The sequence below is a fragment of the Octopus bimaculoides genome, chromosome 5 (genome assembly GCF_001194135.2).
Source record: "Octopus bimaculoides isolate UCB-OBI-ISO-001 chromosome 5, ASM119413v2, whole genome shotgun sequence".
In the NCBI taxonomy this organism is placed as follows: Eukaryota; Metazoa; Mollusca; class Cephalopoda; order Octopoda; family Octopodidae; genus Octopus; species Octopus bimaculoides.
In genome coordinates, this window is record NC_068985.1 from 34841610 (window position 1) to 34855521 (window position 13912).

Here is a 13912-nt window from a genome sequence, read left to right on the forward strand (position 1 = left end):
ATATATATATATATATATATATAATCATCGTCATCATCATCATCATCATTTAACATGATTTCTATGCTAGCATGGGTTAGTCTTTGACTGGAATTGGTAAGCTGGAGAACTGTACCAGGTTCTAGTCTGATTTTAGCTTGGTTTCTATGGGTGGATGCGCTTCCTAATGCCAAACATTCCAAGAATGTAATGGATGCCTTTTATGTGTCACTGGCATGGGTGCTTTTTACGTAAGCTGATAGAGACAGACAGAGTGAGTAAGAGAGAGAAAGAGAGAACAATGTCAGTTAAAAACCTACCAATTGACCGTAAATCTAAGTATTTTCATATGTTATATAATGTTAAAATAAACATCTATATCCAGTTTTCTTAATGAGTTTTCCTGTTGTTTGATCAGCTGAACTAGTCACTCATTGAATTATATTGTAAGTGGCTGAATATTCCATGGATATATGTATTCTTAGTGTAATCTTCAAGCAGAATCAGCACACTACTGAGAGTGAGCAGTATTACTGGTCCAGCCAATCGGATGAGGTTTCACATAGCTTCTGTCTACTCAGTTTCTCTCTCAAGGATTTGGTCAAGTTGAAACTATGGTAAAAGGCACAGAGTAGCATTGAATCTGGGATCTCGTGATTTGGAAGGGAACTTCATAACCACTTAGCCATACCTTTTTCCATAAATACACTACAAACATGCATTAACACACACACAGAGACACACACACACAAACGTATACACATTGACTTTATTATGATATTGTAATTCTCACACTGAAATTCGATAAAAGAAGTTATAAACTTCTGATTTTGTGTCGTTTCAATTAAATTATCTTGGAAATGTTGTAGCTGACAGTTACAAAATATTTAATTATTTTCATTTTCTCTTCTCCCCTCAAACTTTAACTTTTAGACATTACAAACAAAAAAATAAAAATCCAGTCTTCCTTCTTGATATGATTTAATAATCACAGAAGATAGATATTGAGACTGAATTCCATATATCCATATACAATGCATAGAATGTTACTAAATGTACATTATCTGAAAGCCTATCCTTTATTTTCAGTCATTAGGACAACTATTAGAATTTGTTTCTCTAAAATAAGCATAAAATAATTGTTTGAGATTACAAGTAGAATGATCTGTGTTGGTGAATTTCCCCACAGTAACCTTGACTTAAGTAGATCAATTGAAACCATTATAAATTATATGGCTATGTGTTTTAACAACTGTCACAACAACAATGAATTTGAACTTATTTATAAAAGATAATTTGCTAGTTCTTGAATAAACCTCATGTTTGATTACTAAGAATATCCACAATGTCCTAAATCAAATATGCTCATTCGCTGTTTAAGTTATTTATTTATATTCATTCATTTATTTAGAATCCAAGTACGAGCCATGTACAGGGATGCTGTCAGTAAGGTGAGGGTTGGCAATGAGTACAGGGAAGAATTCCGGGTAGAGGTAGGGGTCCACCGAGTGTAGTAGGAGTTACCTAACAACACCACAAACACACACACACCAATTTTCCACATATGTAGTGTATATATATACATATATATATCATCATCATCATCGTCAACATCACCACCATCATTTAGCATGATTTCTATGCTAGTATGGATTAGTATGGGTTAGTCTTTGACTGGAATTGGTAAGCTGGAGAACTGTACCAGGTTCTAGTCTGATTTTAGCTTGGTTTCTATGGGTGGATGCTCTCCCTAATGCCAAACACTCTAAGAATGTAATGGATGCCGTTTATATGTCATTGGTACGGTGATCTCAGTCCTCAGCCCCCTCCTATTTATCATAGTCCTCCAGGCAATAACACAGGAATTCAAGACAGGATGCTCCTGGGAGTTCCTCTATGCTGATGACCTTGCGCTAATTACTGAGTCACTATCAGAAATAGAGGAGAAGTTTCAGGTGTGGAAGCAAGGACTAGAAACGAAGGGCCTTAGAGTCAACCAAGCTAAAACCAAAGTCCTAATAAGTAGGAAGGTAGACAAAGCACAAACTGCTTCAGATAGATGGCCCTGCTTGATCTGTAGAAAAGGCGTAGGTAGAAACTCTATAAGATGTACCCAGTGCAAGCAAGCGATGGACACACAAGAGGTGCTTGCAATATCAAAGGCAGGTTAACTAGGAAGTTAGTTTTTATATGCGGCAGATGCTCAGGAGCAATAAACACTGAAAATGTGCAGAAAACAACTTTTGCCACATTCCAGGAAGAAAAACTAGAAGTAGTTGATAACTTCCATTATCTAGGTGACAAAGTTAGTAGCAGGGGAGGGTGTGCTGAAAGTGTAGCTGCTAGAATAAGAATAGCCTGGGCAAAGTTCAGAGAGCTCTTACCCCTGCTGGCAACAAAGGAACTCTCACTCAGAGTAAAAGGCAGACTGTATGACGCATGCATACGAACAGCCATGCTACGTGGCAGTGAAACATGGGCCGTTACTGCTGAGGACATGTGTAAGCTCGCAAGGAATGAAGCCAGTATGCTCCGATGGATGTGTAATGTCAGTGTGCATACTCGACAGAGTGTAAGTCCCTTGAGAGAAAAGTTGAGCCTAAGTAGCATCAGTTGTAGTGTGCAAGAGAGACGATTGCACTGGTATGGTCATGTGGCGAGAATGGATGAGCATAGCTGTGTGAAAAAGTGCCACACCCTAGCGGTTGAGGGAACCTGTGGAAGAGGTAGATCCAGGAAGACCTGATATGGGGTGGTGAAGTACGACCTTTGAACATTAGGCCTCACCGAGCCAATGACTAGTGACCGAGACCTTTGGAAATATGCTGTGTGTGAGAAGACCCAGCAAGCCAAGTGAGACCATAATCTGTGGCCTCTGCCAGGGGTGTAGCCAGCCTACTTATGCATACCTTTCGATGATTGGCACTCATGCCAACCTCTCCTTCATTGGACACTTAACTCTCCTTGTGAAGACCTGTTGGGGCAAGTGGAATCGAAATCGAAATTGAGCCAAATTCGATGACTGGTGCCTGTGCCAGTGGAGCGTTAACAGCACCGTCCGAGCGTGATCATTGCCAGAGCAACTGCCTGGCTTCCATGCCAGTGGCATGTAAATAGCACCATTTGTGTGTGTTCATTACCAGCGTCGCCGGTGGCACATGAAAAAATATTTGAGCGAGGTCATTGCCAGTGCCGTTGGACTGGCTCTTGTGTGGGTGGCATGTAAAATACACCATTTTGAGCATTGCCGTTGCCAGTACCACCTGACTGGCCCTCATGCTGGTGGCATGTAAAAGCACCCACCACACTCTCAGAGTGGTTGGCGTTAGGAAGGGCATCCAGCTGTAGAAATTCTGCCACATCAGATTGGAGCCTGGTATAGCCATCTGGTTCGCCAGTCCTCAGTGAAATCGTTCAACCCATGCTAGCATGGAAAGCAGACGTTAAACGATGATGATGATGACAAATCAATTTACTTTCTCAGTTTCTGACCATTTAATGTTGGAGTGATTGATATATCTGTTTGTTGTCTTGATTTGGTAACCCTATTCAACTCTAACTTCTCAGCTACTATGTCCCAATAATCTGCTGTCTTTAGTTGAAACGTTAGCATTAGAAAAGATAACAGTTGCTCTAACAATTCTTCCAGATTGGTACATCTAAAATCAAATAAACTAATCTTGAAAAGACATCAGATTAAAAATTTTCAGAAAAAGCAAAAACGAACATACATAATCAGCTTTTAATGTATAAATCTCCATTAATTTTTTAAGGTCTCTTTATATTACATTGTTCAAAAAATACTGTTTGATTTTTTGGAAACATTTTTCCAAATTCGATTTAAGATGATATTTTTGTAGTGTTTTAGATGAAATTTTATGTGCTTAATAATTGATGTGTAGTCTTTAATAATTTTTTATTGATTTCTTTCAGAATATAATTTTGTAGTGTAGGAATCTTGAGAAAAGAAGAAATGCATTTACATTTTTTTGCATGAATTCAAGCTTGGACAAAATGCTTCCCAAACAAGCACCAATGTCAAAAGAGCATAAGGTGAAGGATCCACTAGTGACTGGACAGTACAACAGTGGGGATGAGAGTCCATAGTGGGGATGAGAACCTTGAAGATCAAGAAGGTAGAGGACATCCATTCACCCTTGATGATCAGCATTTGAAAACAATTGTCAAACAAAACACACTACAAAGCATCAGAGAAATGTCTCATATGCTTGGTGTCAGTGTTTCAACAGTATCAGATCACATGAAAAAAATTGGTAAAGTGAAAAAACTTGATAAATGGGTCCCACATGACTTCAATGAAAATTGAAGACTTCAGCATTTTGAAGTGTGTTTAATACTCTCTGTAAAACTCTAATGACCTATTTCTTGATCAAAGAGTGACTTGTAATGAAAAGTAGATTCTTTATTACAATTATAAATGATCGGGTCAATGGCTTGATCATGATGAAGCACCTGAATATTTCCCCAAATCAAAGTTGCATCAGCAGAAGATTATGTTGACTGTGTGGTGGTCTGCTATATATCATCCATTACTGCTTTCTGGAACCTAAGCAGAACATTACATCAGAAGTTTTTTTGTAAACAAATAAAAGGAATGTATGTTCACTTGAATAAAATGAGACCTGGACTTGTTAATTGACGTGGTCCAATTCTGCTCCATGACTAAGCTTGACCACACGTTTCCAGGATGACACTACAGAAGCTCACAAACCTGGGATATGAGACTTTACCACATCTTCCATATTCTTCTGATCTTTCACCCACCGACAACCACTTTTTCAAGCACATAGGCACTTTTAAGGCAAGAAGACCTTTCATTCCAAAACCGAGGTCAAAACTGAATTCAAGGATTTCTTGGCATGAAAACTTTTGGATTTTTATCAAAGAGGCATTAATGACCTTCTTAATCAATAGGAGAAATGTATGGCTGTTTAGGGACCATATTTTGAATAATTAAACCTTTGTATAAGTTGTGTTTGTCAAGAATATTGGCTTCTTTTTTAAATCAGTTATTATTTTCCGAACAACCTGATAATACAAACAGTCAGTACATTTGGATCTTCAGGTGTTTTATGCTTTGTAATCTACTTTCCATGCTGGCATGGACTGGACGGTTTGACTGAAAATCGGTAAGCTGGGGAGTTGCATCAGGTTCCAATTTAATCTAGCAAGGTTTTTACAGATAGAAGCCCTTCCTAACACCAACCACTCCAAAAATGTAGTGTGTGTTTTTTACGTGCCACCAGCACGGGTGCCATTGACGTGGCACCGGCATCAACCATGACTATGATCTCACTCCATTTGACAGGTCTACACAAGCACAGTATATCACCAAAAGTCTTGATCACTTGTCACTACCTTTGTGTGACCCAACACTCAAATGGTGCTTTTTACATGCCACCAGCATGGATGCCAGTTAGATGACACTAGCATCGTTCATGGTTATGGTCTCACATGGCTTGACAGGCCTTCTTAAGCACAGCATACTGCCCAACATTTGAAGAGTGCTTTTTATATGTCAGTTACACGACATTAGCATCAGCCACAACTACAATCTCATTTGGCTTGATGGGTCAAGTATGGCATCTTGCCAAAGGTATTGGTCACTTCTCATTGTCTCCATGAAACCCAACATTTGAAGATCATACTTCACCACCTTGTCCCATGTCTTCTTGGGTCTACCTCTCCCACAAGTTCCCTCCATCATTAGAGTGCAGCACTTCTGCACACAGCTGTTCTCACCCATACACATCACATACCATACCAGAACAGTCATCGCTCTTGCACATCACATCTGATGCCTCTTATGCCCAACTTTTCTCTCAGGATGCTTACATTTTGTAATGCATGCACACTGACATTACACATTCAGTGAAGCATACGAGCTTCATTTCTTACAAACCTACACATGTCCTCGGCAGTCACAACCCTTGTTTCACTGCTATGTAGCATAGCTGTTTGCACACAGACATCAAACAGTCTACTTTTCACTCTGAGAGAGAGGCCCTTTGTTACCAATTAAGGCAGGAGCTCTCTGAACTTTGCCCAGGCTATTTTTATTCTAGCAGCTATGCCCTCAGAGCATCCACTGCTGTTACTGACTTGGTCAACTAGGTAACGGACACCATCAACTAATTCTAGTTTTCCCACCTGGCAAGTGATGGAATCTAAGCATGTGAAGTAGGATAGGCAAACTGAGTGACAATTTTACATATTACATTCTCCTTCCCAGTTGCTTTCCAAAACACAAAACTCAGGACACATATCCTGAAGGAAAGCACCATTATGCAAAAGAGATAAGGTTTTAATTTTCAATGGAAAGAATTCAAACAAAACCATTATTTACCACTCATATATATATATACTTTTAAATTTTGTATTCGTAATTAGTCATATAAGTACAAATGTACCAAAAAAAAAAAATTTCAACAATAAGAATGGTATGTTAGGTGCAGGCATGTGCTGCGTGGTAAGAAGTTTGCTTCCCAGCCACGTGGTTCTAGGTTCAGTCTCATTGCATAGCACTTGGGGAGGTGAGCGGATTTCCTTGCTGGAAACTGAAAGAAACACATTGTGAACAATGTCAGTGTGCATATATGACAGAGTGTAAGTAATTTGAGAGGAAAACTGGGTATACAAGGCATTAGATGTAGTATGCAAGAGAGAAGACTGCACTGGTACAGTCATGTAAAGAATAAGGTTGAAGATAACTGCATCAAGAAGAGTCCAATCTCTAATTGTGGAGGGAATGTATAGAAGATATGGGATAAAATGCTGAGAAAAGATTTTCGGATGCTGGGCCTCACAGAGGAGATGACAAGGGACCAAGATTTCTGGCGATTTACTATGCTTGAGAAGACGCATCAAGCTAAACAAAATTGTGGTTGTTCTTGCATACAGGCATGTCCTCTACATCTCTCTTCAGCTGAGTAATCCTTATCTTGTAGTCTCATGAGTGCTGGTGCCACAGAAAAGGCACTCATACTAGTGCCATGTAAAAGCACATATACCAGTACACTCTGTAACATGGTTAGTGTTAGAAAGGGCATCCAGCTGTAAAAAGCCATTCCAAACAGACATTCAACCCATGCCAGAATGGAAAATGGACATTAAATAATGTGTCTGTGTGTGTGTTTGTCTCCACCACCTCTTGAAAAAGTTAAAAGAGAAGAGGTATTTACGCAATACTAATGACAATTGCTAACATAAGCACAATGTAAATTTAATTAGCATATGTGGTAAGAAGCTTGCTTTCCAAGCACATAGTTCTGGGCTCAGTCCCATTGCATGGTACTTTGGGCGAGTGTCTTCTACTATAGTCTTGAGCTGACTAAAGCCTTGTGAGTGGATCTGGTAGACAGAAACTAAAAGAAGCCTGTCGTATATATGTATATGTATACATTTGTGTCTACGTTTGTCCCCCCACCATCATTGCTTGACAACTGATGATGGTGTGTTTACATCCCTGTAATGTAGTGGTTCAGCAAAAGAGATCAATAGAATAAGAACTAGTCTTACAAAGAATAAGTCCTGGGGTTGATTTGTTTGGCTAAAGGTGGTGCTCCAACGTGGCCACAGTCAAATGACTGGAATGAGTAAAAGAATAGCTAATTATAGAAGAAAAAGTATAGAGGAGATAGAAATCAGATCAATTATGAAGAATAGCTTAGAATATGAGGTGTTCAACCAGGAAATAGTCTGACTTCTGGTTTATTGTGGCATACATAGATTTTAATCTATGTATGTTGGTATTGTATGGATGCTTGCATGTGTCTATGCACACATGCATGTGCACATGTATATATTGTAAGCATATACACATATGTATATACACTTATTATCTGCTAAATAAGTTGTTACAAAGAAGTATATTGTTAGACTGGTGTTCTATTTTCCTGTGAGCCAATTGCAAACCATCAAATTTCCTTAAGGAAAATGACAAGGTGGTTACTGAGAGCATAAGCAGTACCATAGAGAGATTGTAATCTTGCAATATATCTCAGTGACAAGAGGACCACTTCCTAGCGGGTGGTTGTAATCAACTTCAGAATTGTGACCCAGAACAAAGTTAGGTTCTTTATGACCTTAATAATGGTATCTGGGACTTTAACAAGTTAAAAGGATTCTAGCATCCATGAGTTGAGAACAATTGAATGCTTCTTGTAATTTAGCCAGATTATGACCAAGTTCCTCCCATACTACCACATATTTGACATCGTAATTTTGTTAATCAAGAGCTGTTCAACACATCCCCAAACTTATTTTCAGCTGCTTGTTCAGCTGTGACAGTATTATAACAACGAGAACGTCTTGGAAGAATAAGTTCAAACAGGCTGTATAGATTTTATACATGAAATTCTGGCATGTATTTGGCAGGTAGTTTCACTATGTGAGTAGCATTGTTTTGAGACACCAGTTTTGCTTCTGTCAGAACCAACCAGGTTAGTTTGTTTATAGCTCCTCCGGGAGCTTACAAATAAATGCCAATAAGATTCTTCTGCCAATGAAATTCTTCTGGTTGAATTGTTGCTGTTTTGTACTAATCTTTGGTAATCAGGTCCCTTTCTGATGCTTTCCTATCCTGAAGTTTTTGAACAACTGTCTCAATAGTCTCATCTTTTACGCTGTATGCATTTTTTATGCTATAATTTAGAGACAATATTTGTTTTAGATTTCTCCTAGCCACTCTATGGTCTGATTAAGCTCCCTAACCTGACTCCAGATTTTTTGTCCGGAATGACTCAGTACTGTCACAAAAAAGAGTCTGTTTGACATTCATTCATTGTCTCCACATATCCCTGTAAATTGCTGATTGGTTTTGATTAAATTTATTCATCATCATCATCATTCTCATGATAATCCTTTAACGTCTGTTCTTCATGCTGGCATGGGTTGGGCAGTCTAACCAGGGATGGTAAGCAAGAGAGCTTCACCAGGTTCCACTCTGATTTGGTTTAGTTTCTATGGTTGAATAGCCTTCCTCGTATTAACCGTTTTACATGGTGTGCTGGGTGCTTTTAATGTAACACCAGCACAGGACTCTTGCAGTCCAATCCTTTCCTTCAGGAGGAGCAGCATTAAGACTTTTGTTGTGGAGGATGGTTCTTCTTGAGTACAGCAAAGTGCCAGATATTTCATTCTTTGTCCTCCCCTCAGCTTGGGTCAGTGTCCTGAAGTCATCTTTCAATACTTCACACCATGTCTTCTTAGGTCTCCCTCTTCCATGAGTTCCAATCTCCTTAAGTGAGCAGAGTTTCAAGATTGTTGATTATTATTTTCTTTTAGCTGCTTTCTTCTGATGTCAGAGTTTTTCCTATTTGCATGTCTTCTCTTTTAATCATCTCCAAGCATTGCTTGTATTTTATTTTTCCTTCTTTGTTCGATGATATCAGCATCATCGTTTAACCTCTATGTCCATGCTGCCATGGGTTGGACGGCTTGACCAGGGCTAGTAAGCTGAGAGGCTGCACCAGGTTCTGGTCTGATTTAGTATGGTTTCTATGGTTGGATACCCTTGCTAACACCAACCATTCTGAGAGTGTAACGGGTGCTTTTACATACCACTAGCATGGGTGCTAGTTGCATGACACCAGTATTTGCCATGATACTGGTGTCACACAACAAGCACCTGTGCCAGTGACATGTAAAAGCACTCATTATGTAAGTGTGGCTATTTGTGTGTGATACACAATATCCCATAATTGATAGTCTCCAGATACCCTCCCTTAAGCATCATTAGAATTACTACTTCTTTTTTTTATTTATGTTGAAGTCTTTTCTGCAGTTGGTGTTTTAAAAATGAAGTAATCTTCTCTTGAAAGATTTCACAGAGACAACAATTCAAGAGTTTATACTCCTCACTCTTCTAGTTCAGTATATTTTTTATCATCACTGTTATTGGGTTTTCTGGCAGCATATTGAGGGCAACCAGTTTGGTTAAATGATAGCATTGGTCAGCCTGATTTTTAGGCAGCATAGTAGTAGCACAGACTTGGTTTGTTAATGAATGCATGCCTGATGTAGGAGAACATTTACAAGGTGTTATTACCTCTGCCAAGGAAGGTGGTTATTTTCTCATTGGCGTTGGTTTGTCCGTCTATGTGCAAAATAACTCAAAAAGTTGTGAAAGGTATTTGATGAAACTTGGAGAAAAAGTTGGTAATGACACAAAAAAACAGATGATGAAATTTTGGTAGTGATCTGGGAATTTTTATGAATTCTTGAAGGACTTTCTATTTGCTGTATTTACTTTACATGAAGTATTACAATGTTATGTTCTTTGATTATCTCCCTTGAAAACACGTTCATCGTTTCCACGTAACCTATGGTAGTGTTGCTGTTTCCAAATTTTATTTTCGTTTCTCTATAAGTAATTTTACTCATGTATCTATCTTAAAATGAGCTGCTTGCCAGAGGTCTCTGCTCTCCGAGTGTTTTTCTAGTTTGTAGTGTTTACATTTTGAGGATAAAAATTTTACTCATAATTTTTCAGAAAAAATTACTGTAATCAAATACTTGTTAACACTCAACAAATGTTCCTTGTAGGCATAATTATTCTATTGAAAATAATTTAGTTTTGTATGAAGTTCATTGCAGCATTATTTCGTTGTCAAAGAGGATCTTCATTTGTCATTTTAAGTAGGTCATTATTGAGTTTATAACTCCCAGGAGAATGCATTTTATAGCTTTGTTTATTCTGTAACTACAAATAAAAAGATTTTGCTTACATCTCTCAATGTTTTGCTTCTTCTCTGGTTAGTCTGATTTTATCATTTCTAGTCCTGTTTTTTTGTAATAGATTTCTCTATGGTAAATTACTTTTGAAACGAATCTCACAATGATTTTGAATAAAATGTTTTGTCAATGTGTATAATCAGGATAATAATGAGTCATTTAACAAGGCTGGTAATTATGGCATTACAGTTTGAGAGGGTATTCATTATATATTCAGTAAATACTCTGCCAGACCAAACATATGATAGCTCTCATCAAGTATCTAGTATGTATGTGTGTGTGTGTGTGTGTGTGAATGTATTAATGTGTGTGTGTGTGAATGTATTAATGTGTGGGTGTGCATACAACTGCATGTGTATTTATGTACATATCTATGCATACATATATGTATCAACATCTAAATTTAGCTAAAGGGTAACTCTGTTCAGTTCATCCATGAAAGCGAGTTGAGTACTTACCAAAACATCTAGATGTCTCACAAGGTAAAACATGGTAAATATTCCTTATTTTCTTTATGTAATATATTTTACTTACTTCACGAACATAAAGCTATGTTACCAACTACTTGTTGAGTCTTTGTACATTCTCAGTGATTAAATATGTAACTTAAATGAAATAAGACTACGTTACCTAGATTCATGTGTATCTATTTATGATATAGCTATGCACGCTAGGCAAAATGCTTAGTAGTATTTCACCTGTCGCTACATTCTGAGTTCAAATTCTGCTGAGGTCGACTTTGCCTTTCATCCTTTCAGGGTTGATAAATTAAGTACCAGTGAAACACTGGGATCGATGTAATCGACTAGTCTCCTTCTCAAAACTGCTACCCTTGTGGCAAAATTTGAAACCATTATTATATAAAGTAATTGCTTTGCTCATTTGTCTCTTCCCGGGTGATTTATATACCACCCACTTGTGACTCAGGGTAAATAGATTCCAGTCTTCCATTCAGTGGCAGCTGACAAAGTGAATATTCAATAAAACATATAAATTTATGTCTGTAGTAAATATTCCATATTTCATTTATTGGTATATTTGGGTCCATTCTTTCCTGATGAGTTGATGTGCCCTCTAAGTGAGCTAAGATTGTACTGCATGCATTCATGTGCATTTAATCTACTTACAGGCAATAGGTAGTTGTTAACTAGATGACCTAATTAGTAGAGGAGGTGCATGTTCTGGATGTATGGTTGCTAAAATTAGAAGTGGCTGAAGTAAGTTCTGGGAGCTATTACCTCTGTTGGTAACAAAATATTTCCTTCTCAGATTGATACTGTGTATGAACAGCAATGCTACATGGAAGTGAAATATGGGTCATGAATGCAGAAGACCTGTAAAGGCTAGAAAGAAATGTGTTGTGTCTTACTCAACACTAAATTGTCTCGCATCAGGACAACATACTTCATTGTCTGACATAACTGGCCTGAACTGCGTCCTTGCCCATCTGACTCTGCTTGCTGTGTCTGTCCACTATTTATCAGCAGTGGAACAGCCCACTTCTCACTTGAGGGTGTCCTCCACAACAAAATGAAGTTAGCATACTCCACTGGATGTGCAAAGTCAATACACATGTACAGAAAAATGCAAATGGGTTGAGAGAAAATTTGGGCGTAAGAGTCATCAAATGTAGTGTACAAGAGAGAAGACTGCACTGGTATGGTAATGTGATGTTCATTGATGAGGCCAGCTGCATGAAGAGGTGCTATTTGCTAAATGTGGATGGAGTTTATGGAAAAGGGAAAACCCACAAAGACATGGTATGTAGTAGTGAAGATTGATTTCAGTCTCATGCAAAAGATGACAAAAGCAGAGATGACTGGTGACTTGCTTTGCTCAAGAAGACATGCTTATCTCAGTGAAAAATTGACGTCTTAAAAACATATTGTAAATGCCTATAACCACACAATAAATCTGTCCCCAAAAAATCTTCCCAACAACACATCTTCCTAATGCCTGCCCCTTCACAACTCCTCTAATTATGGCACTATTTACTCAGCAACTGTAATTATATGAGAACAAAACTGCACATATTTCATCCAATTTTGTTTTTGTGCTGCCACTTAACCTTCGCTTTGGAACCACTACCCTTTTCACCCATCTTGCATTCACGGTATCATCATTTGCCACTATATTTTCCACTGAATGCCTCATTATCCTGAACACCTTTGCATATCAGCCATTGTTGGGCCCTCCCCAACTTTGTTCATCACTCACCATTTTGACCTCTATGTACATCTGACTTTCTTCTCTGCACAATACTTTCCTCTCTCCTTCACTCCATACACTTCACATCATCTCCCTATTTTTTCCATCACTGCCCCTTTACGTATTACCACTTGTCTCGTCTCTTCATATTCCCTGAATCATTCTTACTTCTCTTCACCTCCTTCCTAACTGAAATTCTCCATTGAATGCTTTCACCTATATTCAACATTCACTAAATTCACCTCTATCTCCATCTCTAACCATTTGTCGCTCTCCTTTCATTCATTCGTAAACTTACCCATCCACCCTTCTGGTCCTCTATCCCTATTCTCTCTTATATTCACCTTCTTGTACCTTGAAGATATAATCCTGACACCTCATCACCACCATCTTTTCTCCTTTTCCAGTTGGGGTAGCCATATATCTCTTCTACAGCAAGACACCTGTTCTAGTCCCTCAAGTATATTTAAGCCTCTCAACAACTGGCACAAAGCCATGTCCCTTAATACAGCACTCCAATTCAGGAGATGTTGTCTTGTGAGTTACATTGTGACCTCATTAGTGCCGATACCCTTAAAAAGCATTCAGTACACTCTATAAAGTGACTGTCATTAGGAAGGGCACCCATTTGTAAAAACTGTCATGAAAAAAGCAGACATTGGTACTCAACACAATCCTCTGGCTCATCAGATTCTGTCAAACTGTTCGACCAAACTGCATGAAAGACAGATGTAAAATGATGATGATGATGATGATGATGATGATGATGATGATGATGATGATGATGACGACATTGACAATGAAGGTGGCTTTCCCAGTTCAGAACCATCTAAAGGCAAGCCAAGATCAGAGTGACAGTGCTTCATTGGGTGGCTTAATGAACAAGGACTAACTTTGTGATGCAGAGTTGGGGACACTGCAAAAAGAAAACAAACTGCTGAAAATGAGAAAGTGGAAAAAAAAAAAAAAA

General features: G+C 38.3%; 1 protein-coding gene across 15 annotated transcripts in view; it reads left to right on the forward strand.

Moving 5' to 3' along the window:
- Positions 1-10973: 10973 nt before the first annotated feature.
- LOC106874069 (uncharacterized) overlaps positions 10974-13912 on the forward strand; it is a 93376-nt gene continuing 90437 nt past the window's right edge. For 14 of the 15 annotated variants that reach the window (XR_008264231.1, XR_008264235.1, XR_008264233.1 and 11 more), the window contains exon 1: positions 10974-11226. The gene's annotated coding sequence lies outside the window, so the exon portion shown is untranslated. The remainder of the gene's footprint in view (positions 11227-13912) is intronic. The other variant, XM_052968296.1, reaches the window with a different exon arrangement.